General features: G+C 53.4%; 1 long non-coding RNA gene across 1 annotated transcript; it reads left to right on the top strand.

Moving 5' to 3' along the window:
• The first annotated feature begins 8,246 nt into the window (after positions 1-8,246).
• On the top strand, positions 8,247-9,242 carry LOC137206328 (uncharacterized). The gene is made up of 3 exons (XR_010934618.1): positions 8,247-8,401; positions 8,627-8,691; positions 9,131-9,242. It is a non-coding gene; the product is annotated as an uncharacterized lncRNA (long non-coding RNA).
• The last annotated feature ends 219 nt before the right edge of the window (positions 9,243-9,461 follow it).

Genomic DNA, 9,461 nt, shown 5'->3' with positions numbered 1-9,461 from the left:
CATCTGACTGACAACGAGACAAAAAAACCTTCTGAATTCAGTAAGCCCTCAGAAGTTCTCAGGAGGTTCTGGGGGTAGATCAGAGAGTTGAAGGGGGAGGCGGGAGAGAAGTTGCCCACAGGAGAATTACCCAGTCGGTGGAAAAGGGCAGGGCTCACTGATGGACATGGGAGTCACGTTTCAGGGAGGGGGCACCTGAGTAGCATCCTGGCGGGAGCAGATGAGGGCGTCGGGATTGACACTCTCACTGTAGGAGTTTGCTAGGACTGCCATTAAAAATACTGCAAACCGGGCTTCCCTGGTGGCGCAGTGGTTGGGAGTCCGCCTGCCGATGCAGGGGACGTGGGTTCGTGCCCCGGTCTGGGAGGATCCCACGTGCCGCGGAGCGGCTGGGCCCGTGAGCCATGGCCGCTTGGCCTGCGCGTCTGGAGCCTGTGCTCCACAACGGGAGAGGCCACAGCAGAGAGACGCCCAAGTACCAAAAAAAAAAAAAAAAAAAAAAAAAAAGTACTGCAAACCGAGAGGCTTAAACACCAAAAATGTACTGTCTCTCAGCTCTGGAGGTCGGATATCCAAGAGCAAGGTGTCAGCAGGGCTGTTCTCCCTCCCTGTAGGCATTAGGGAAGGACCCGTTCCAGGCTTCTCGCCGAGCTTCTGATAGTTTCTTGGCTTCTGGCAGCATCATTCCAATCTTCGCATGGCATCCTCTCTGTGTATGTGTGTCTGTGTCCAGATTTCCCCTTTTTATAGGGACACCAGTCATATTGGATTGGGGCCCACCCTCCTCCAGTACGACCTCATCTTAACTAATGATGTCTGCCATGACCCTATTTCCCAGTAAGGTCACACACCGAAGAAATGGGGGGTCAGGACTTCAACACATGCCTGTGGGAAGGGGAGACACGATTCAACCCGTGACATCCATTGGGACAGAGTTCAGGGGGCAAGGTGGGCCCTCAACACAGAACAAGGGTGCCACCCCTAGAAAAAGGGGGAACGGATGCTGGGCTGTTCAACCGCAGTTGCCCTGGTGCAAAAGGCTCACTAGGGGATCAGCTGTCCGAGGGCCAGCTTGCTTTCTCCCAGCAACACCCTCGCTCAGGCTGTAAGAACCCAGACTCCCGTCAAGTCTACCCAATGCACCTGCTAAACAGGTGTTCGCTGAGCACCTGCTGGCGGCCAAGCTCTGCTCAGGGCACATGGACTACAGCAGTAAAGACAGATCAAAATCCCTGCCCTCCTGGGGCTTCCCTTCTAGGGACAATGCCCCCCCGCCCCCCAAACATCTGTTGATTCCCACCTCATCTTTCCCACCGTGGCCCTTCCTGCTGTGGTCGTAGCCACATGATCCCTGCAGCACTTCTGGCGGGGACAGCTACCTCCCTAGGTGTCAGTCAGCCCCCATCCCTAACCCCATCCATCTGCCTCCCCCCTCCCCCTGTGTCTTTCTTTGTCTCGGCAACTAAAACAGGAAGTGAGTTTATTAGACTCAAATTGCTCAAGGACCTCATTCATTTTGTGCAGTAATTAAATAGAAGCTGTTTGGAAATATAATTATAGATGGGGCCATCAAAGCAAATTAAATCTTTGAAGAGTAATGGCCTAATTAGCTTCTAGAGGCTGCCATTGAAAAAAATCCAAATGCCCCGTTGTCCCAAACCAGGAAGTAGCAGGGTCCAGCTGTGAAAGGCATCAAAGGGACATTAATACCAGGTGGCTGTGAATTTTGAGAGGATGAGGGGCCTTGGATGTAGACCCAGTTATGAAGATTAAGCTGGCTGGCTAGACTTGGGTTTCTTACTTATTTATTTGCTTCATGCGAACAAGTGAGAGAATGAATGGAAAGTACTTGCTGCGGGGTTTGCTGCAGGGCCTTCCCCCCACCACCCTGCGCCTGGAGAGCCGTAGGGTGTGGGGTGCTGGCAGCAGAACCAACAGCCGTCAGGAGTGGTGAGAAAGCAGAGCTGGCCCCCGCCGGAGAGGAGATCTGGTCCAGAGCCCTTGGAGGGGCCCCACCTTGGCTGGCAAGTGGCCTTGCTGAGGCAGAGGAAGAGAGACTGGGCTGGCCTCGGGCCTTCCCATCTCCAGCATCCAGCAAGAAGAGACCCCAGCCCGGAGGCCCTGAGACCTTCCTTTGACCAGAGCCTGGAACTATGTCAATTCACAATAGATGAGAAACACAACCACCATGGATTTAATAATAGCTTGTGGGGAGGCAGAAGGACTGCACTGGAGTTGATCCCTGGTTTTAAGATACATGTGGAGTTAAACATTAAAATGTGGGAGGAAAGAGAAGCTTAGAATCAAGGAAATACAGGCATTGAAACCCCTCTGCAGTGGGTTGAATTGTGGCCCGCAAAGATATATTCAGTCCTAACCTCCAGGACTTGTGAATGGGACCTTCTTTGGAAAATGGGTCTTTGCATATGTAATTACATGATCTCAAGATGAGATCATCCCGGATTCACTGAGTGGGCCCTAAATCCAGTGGCAAGTGTCCGTATAAGAGACAAAAGAGAAGACACAGACTCATGGGGGAAGAAGGTCATGTGACGACAGAGGCAGAGATTGGGGTGATGCTTCTGCAAGACAGGGAATGCCGAGGATTGCCGGCAGCCACCGGAAGGGAAGGGAGGCATGGAATGGATTCTCCCTCAGAGCCTCCAGAAAGAACCAACCCTGCTGCCACCTTGTCTTTGGACTTCTGGCCTCCAGAACTGTGGGAAGATGAATTTGCCTTAAGCCACCCAGTTTGTGGCCATTTGTCATGGTGGCCTAGGAAACACAGCTTTCAGGATGGGGAACTCTTTTCCAGGAAAGCACTCATGGGGTTTTCAGAGCCTTTGACAGAGGGGTTGTGTGTGCAAAGAGGACGCCCCAAGCAGCCAATGAGGGGAAACCTCGTGCCCATCTCCAGGCCCAGAAACCATCGAGCAGGGTGGCCCGGCAGCCAGGGCCCTCTGGGCATCCCGCCTGGCTCACTGTTCCCTGGAGGGCAGACAGGGCCAGGATGGTGTCAGGAAATAGCCATCCCTGGAAACGTCTAGAGTGGCCAGCTAAGGCAGAAGCCCTGGGGACTGTGGGAACAGCACCTCCAAAGCCCCATTTCATTATGGTGCAGGATCAACAAAGACACGTGCTGGACATAATGATACTGGACGTTGGTGGGGGGGTCCCATTACACACTGGTGTAATCTCCCGTAAGCCTCACCCCAGCCCAGCAAAAGGACGGGCTGTACTGTCCCCATATTTCAGCTAAGGAAGTTGACCACAGAGACATCGAGTAACTTGCCCAGGGTCACACAGCTGGCAAGAGGCAGAGCCAGGGACGACACCTCTGCTCCCATTTCCCCTGCACTGTCAGGGTTGTTAGGTCAGGGTCTGCTGCTAATGACCATCTGCTCCTGGCCACTTCCCCCTACCCCTCCCCAGTCCCACAGGGCCTCCATTGCCTCGCTTGAAGTAGGGGTGCTGGACTTGTTTCTTAAGATGTGCCCCAGAACCATCCGGGGAACTTCCACAAAACCTGCCTGGACCTCACCCAGGGCGTGGGAACCAGGAGTGTGCATTTTGTAAAAGTCCTTTGGAAACACTCCCAGGGTAAGTCTTGAGAACCCCCAAACCAGGAGAATCCTCTGATCCTCCTAACACCCCAAATTCCTCCCCGTGAGGCAGCTGGAGCTGAGAGAGTTTGATTTATTCACGTCACGGGCGAGTTCACAGAGCTGTGGGGAGGACGGGCTGGCAGGCCGGTTGCAAATGAAAACCAAACGTATTCTAAATTATGAAAGGCACAAAAACCCCCGGAAACCAGGCTCTTTCATTCGGATCCCAAGGACTGGATGCTGTATCCTTGGTAACACAGTTTGAGGAAAACAAGTCTTTCTCCAGCCAGCCAGCCTTGCACTGAGTTGACGGGGCTTCCATCCCCCCCCCCCCCGTCCTGGGATGGGAGGCGGGGGCCTCTCTTTGGCCTCTTGCTCCTACAGCCCCTCAGGATCAACCTTATTCATGAGTATTGATCTGGGGAGCTGGGAGGGAGGGAGGAAAACTTCAGAATTCGAGAACCTTGCTGGACACAGAGTGAAAAATGCAGAACCAAAGGGTCACGTTGATATAATTTCCAGAACTGTTGCAAACCAATTCCCATTCCCTGATTTCCTTAATCTTTTTGATAAATGGGCCCTATAATTACATCTCCTTTCTAGATGTCCAACAAAAAAACTCCAAGCCTGGGAGGTCAAATAGTTTTTTGTCATCGTATTATTCAAAGGCAACGAGGAAGACGTTCAGGTTCAGTTTTGCTTTTCATTTTATTTACTTCATCTTGATTTCCGTCAACGTGATGGAAGCAATTACCTCCGAGCTAATTCTTAGTTAAAAAGAAATTAAAAGTGACTTGGCGTAGACATTGAGAGCTCGGAGCTTTATGACGGAAAGAGCCGTAGAGATTGGGCATCTTAGCTGCCGTTTATCTTCATGTTTTCAAGTGGAATCCAATAAAATGGTGCAAGCTTTGGGGGGGCCAACCCACGTGTGGGGAGTAACTCCCATCCCACAGCCACGGTGCAGGGCTGGGATGGTGATGTGAGGACCCCTATTACAGGTGGATACCCTGAAAGACTGGAAAGTTAAGTGTCCCAAGATGGGTGGGAGCTGGGGTTCTGTTTCCCCCCGGGAGAGGTCACACGTCACCAGCAATGGCTCCAAGTCAGCAATGAAGAGAGCAAACTGGCCCCCTTGGTGGGGGTAGCCTGGGCCTCCTCCTGGCTCGGGGGGATCCACCTCATTCATTCGCTCTGCAGGTATCATGATCGCTGGCCCAGTCCTGCCACAGGCCAGGCACTTCCTCGCTGGCAGGCAGACAGGTGACTCTTAGGAGATGGGTTGGGGGTGGCTGGGAACTTTCCAGGGTCCACAGAGGAGGCAGATGTGATGCCCAAGGAAGGATGGAGGATGAAGGGATGTGAAAGCTGAGCAGGACGCAAGGACGGCAAGAGCAGGTGGAACTGGCCAGGCAGAGCCGGCTGGCCCCCCGCAACCCGCAGCTTCCGCTTTACTGCCTGGGTGCGCAAGCGTGCAGGAGGTGGCCAGGTGGGTGGAGTGTTCCATCTACCAGGCCTCACAGGCATGCGGCCCTTGGGCTGTAGGATTTTCATTATCTCACAGCCTGTGAGATAATGTTTAGGAGAGTTATGGCCACAGGAGGTGGCGAGAAAGCATGGGAGACAAATAATGGTCACTCCAGGTGCTATTTGATCCCTGCTCGGCCACCTGAGACCCAGCACTGGCGGGAACACTTTTTTTTTTTTTTTTTTTTTTTGCGGTACGCGGGCCTCTCACTGCTGCGGCCTCTCCCGTTGCGGAGCACAGGCTCCGGACGCGCAGGCTCAGCGGCCACGGCTCACGGGCCCAGCCGCTCCGTGGCATGTGGGATCTTCCCGGACCTGGGCACGAACCCACGTTCCCTGCATCGGCAGGCGGACTCTCAACCACTGCGCCACCAGGGAAGCCCAATACTTCTTTATTAAGAGACAGGGAGCCCACGCAGCCCACGCCAGGCTCATTACCTTGTGTGGCCGTAGCTTTCCCTGATTCAGACCCAAGGTGTGCGCCTTTGTTTTGCTTGAACAGGTGTGTCCACGGCCCCCAGGTGCCCTCCCAGCTTTCTGTATTTCTGACCCCCCAGGGGAAGTGTCGGGGTCCTCCCATTGCTGCATTCTTGTGGAGTGGGATCCGGGCCCTCAAGGGGCTGGAGAGTGCACTCCCACTCCTCTCCTCTGCTGCTGCAAGAAAACGCAGCATCACTTGAGTCTGCTCTGGAGGGACATGGCTGGAGGTTCCAGGAGGATCTCACGAACATAGTCAGTGTTGAGTGGAGTGAAAGGCAGGAGGGGCCCTCCAGGTGGTGGACAGGTAGAAGCTCAGGGGCACAGGACAGCTGCAAAGAGGGAGCTGCTGAAGCAAAGGGTAGGGGAGAGGAATCAACAAAGGGAAGGCAGGGCAGGCTGGGGGCCTGTCCCCAAGGTCAGGCACTGACCTTTGTTCTCCCCATGTCTCCATCCCTACCATACTCCAGAGCCTTGGAGGAGGCTGGTGGTACTAGAAAGGGTCTTTGCTGACCGGCAGCCCATGCCCCTCTTCTGGACTTCTATGGGGCTCTGCAGGGCTCCGTTGGCCAGGGCCGGGTCACCTGGCTGTTGTCCCCAGGGCACCTACAGGAGCGGAGGTGGTCAGGCTGTAGTGGGTGGAGTGTTCCATCTACCAGGCCTCATAGGCATGGGGCCCTTGGGCTGTAGGATTTTCAAAGGCCGAAGAAACATTTGAAACCTGGGGAAAGCAATCATTGGCTGCGAAATATGGAAAAGAAATTGCAAAATCGTAATCAATAGAAGTTTAATGAAACATCTACAAAATGTCACGTAAGGCTGCTAGTCGGCAGGGACATGGTTTGACTCCTATGTTGTTGGTTGTAAATGGTATTCAATGAGGGACAAAGTTGCTCACAAGGTGGAATGGCCTTGTCTTAGTTTCCTGGGGCTGCTGTTAGAAATGACCACAAACCGGTGGTTTCGAATAACAGACATTCATTCTCTTACAGTCTGGAGGCCAGGAGTCCAAAGCCAAGGTGTGGGCAGGGCCATGCTCCCTCCAAAGGCTCTAGGGGAGGAGACTTCCTTGCCTCTTCTGGCTTCTAGTGGCCACATCACTTCAATCTTTGTCTGTGTCCGTGCATGGCCACCTTCTCTGAGTGTACCTTTTTGTGTTGTCTCCCCATCTTAGTATAAGGACACCTGTCCTTGGATTTAGGGCCCACCCTAATCTAGTGTGTACTGAATTTAACTGGATGACATCTGGAAAAACCCTATTTCCAGGTAAGGTCACAGTCTGAGGTTTGGGGTGAACATGAATTTTGGGGGGACACTTATTCAATAAACTACATCCTCCAAGGTGAGAGTATGTGGGGGCCAGGAAGGGCTGGAAGGGTCTTAAGGGGAGAGCAGGGGCTGTTCCTCAGACCTCTGAGATGGGGAGTAGGTATGGCCCTGGCCAGGAGTGGACCCCACCTGCTGACTCCTTCCCTGGCTGCCAGGAGGGGAAGGGAAGGATGAATGAATGACTGGAGGTGGTCTGAGCAGTTCTGCAGGAAGGGACAGTGGGGACAGAGAAACAGGGCATACTGAGATCGATGAGATACTAATACTAACGACAATAATGATAGTCAACTTTTTTTGAGTTCACCTGGACCAGGCACAGCTCTATGCTGTGACAAATTTTAAGTCACAGGAAGCAGGTGCTGCTGTTACACCCATTTTACAGAAGGGGACACTGAGGCTCAGAGAAATGAACTTGCTCAAGGACACATGACCAATAAGTGGCAGAGGCAGGATTTGAACCCAGACCCCTGGCAGCGTGGCTTCCAAGCCTGTACCCATCCTAGTGGCCCAAGGCTGCCTCTACATGGCAGGTGTGGAGATGGCAGGTTGGATGGGGGTGTGGAGAGGGGAAGATGGGGCGTGGTGGGAGGAGTCACTTTTGGGTGTGCTGTGGGGGCAGGGAGAGAAGTCCATTCTGGGCAGGTTGAGTGGGTGGGACCTGTGGGATGGGCCGTGGGACACGGTGGCCACGGCTTGGCCAGCGGCCAGGCCTTGGGGGACCGGAAGTTGGATGTGGACAGTTTGCTGGGCGTTCGCAGATGGTGACTGAATTCATCAGAACAACAACTCCTCTCCTCCGCCGCCGCCCACGCACGCACTCGCGTTTCTCAATAGCCCGCCCTAGCTCCAGCCTCGGGCTCCGCTTTAATAAAGCTCCCTTGACGACTTGCCTCCCTCTGCTCCCGTGCACGCAGCAGCCATCGGGGACTATTTTAGGACGCGCTGCCTCTTCACGTTATTTCTGCTCCCACCGGTTCTATTCGCAGCGGTTGTTTGGCACAAGGTTTTGAATTGTTGGGTTTTGCACTAAATTCATTTCCCAGAAATGTCAAGCATCACCAAGGCCAAGAGCGGGACACGCACCGTTCTCTGTCTTTTGTTCTGAGGCTTCACTTTTCATGCACAAATGCGTTATTTCATTTGGCAGCGGCGCAGGGAACCTCTGGACCTTGAACTGAGCCGAGAGCTGCGGCCCAGCCTACCACGCACTCAGGGCTGCCTCCTGCCTCGCCCAACCACGTTGAAATAATGTTTGATGAGGGGGAAGTGCGGGGGGCAAGGTTCTCAAAGCCCGACTGAATCGTGGGGTCAGGACACGTACCTGCTGGGTGGACCTGGATGGATACCCGCCCGGGGCCCCTGCGAAAGTGGCCACGAGTCTGTGTGTTGCCTGAGCGAAGAGAGGACCGCTCCCTTCCCCCAGCCCTCCTCCTAAGCTGCCCCCACGGACTTCACAGCAGCATGTATAGTGCCAGCCTCCTGCCCCAATCCCTTAAGACCCTGATATCTGCCGACTCAGCACGGGCGCCTCCTCCTTGGGCGTTTTTTGATGTTAAATCCCATATACGTTTGTAAATGTTACCAGGGGGCGGTGGAGCGTTGTAACTTTTATGATCACGTCTACAGCACAGCGTGGAGGCTGCTGGCATTCTGAAAGGAGACTACTGTTGTCCTTCGATTGTTCCTAGGTGGTTTTTGCCTCTTCCGAGCTCAAAGACACAGAACTAGACCTTCACTTTCGGTCGTGAGACTGGTAAGCCTGGCAAGCAGCCGAGATTGAGGACGGGATGAAAAATGACTGGTAGGTGTCCCATTGGGACGGCACCAGCGCAGTGGCCAGCACTAGGGTATTCTGAGGGTGGAGACCATGCCTCGATACATAATAATAAATATAACAACCACGTACTTGCTTTTCCCCCAACACTGTTGTTAATGCTTGATGTGTATTGATAATTAATCCTCACAACAGTCCTGCTAGCGACCAGCAATGCCCTTGTCTAAGGCAGGATCATATGCAAGTGTTAGGGGTTGAATTGTGTCCTCAGAAGATGCTGAGGTCCTAACCCCAATCCCTGTGAATGTGAATTTGGAAAGAGGGCCTTTGCAGATGATTCAGTTAAAATGAGGTCATTAGCATGGGCCCTCATCCAGTATGACTGGTGTCCTTCTAAAAAGGTGACATTCGGACACAGGGACACGCACAGAGGAAAGACCACGTGAGGACCCAGGGAGAAGACAACTGTCGACAAACCAAGGAGAGAGGCTGCAGAAGGAACCCACCCTGCCAACACCCTGACCTCAGACTTCCAGCCTCCAGAAACAGGAGACAATACATTTCTGTTGTTTAAGCTGCCCAGCCTGTGGTACTTTGTGATGACAGCAAACAAACAAATAAAAACAAACAAACAAAACAGCAAGTGTTTTATTAAGGGAAGTCTCCCATGGGAGGCTGGTAAGGCGGTGGGGGAAACAGGGAAGGGAAGGGGAAGAAGCCAGCAAGGGTGAGATTTTAAAATCTTGTTC

Source organism: Pseudorca crassidens, chromosome 15, assembly GCF_039906515.1.
Source record: "Pseudorca crassidens isolate mPseCra1 chromosome 15, mPseCra1.hap1, whole genome shotgun sequence".
NCBI classification, from domain to species: Eukaryota; Metazoa; Chordata; class Mammalia; order Artiodactyla; family Delphinidae; genus Pseudorca; species Pseudorca crassidens.
The sequence above is the reverse complement of the archived record's forward strand: the minus strand, read 5'-3'. Positions and strand labels throughout refer to the sequence as shown.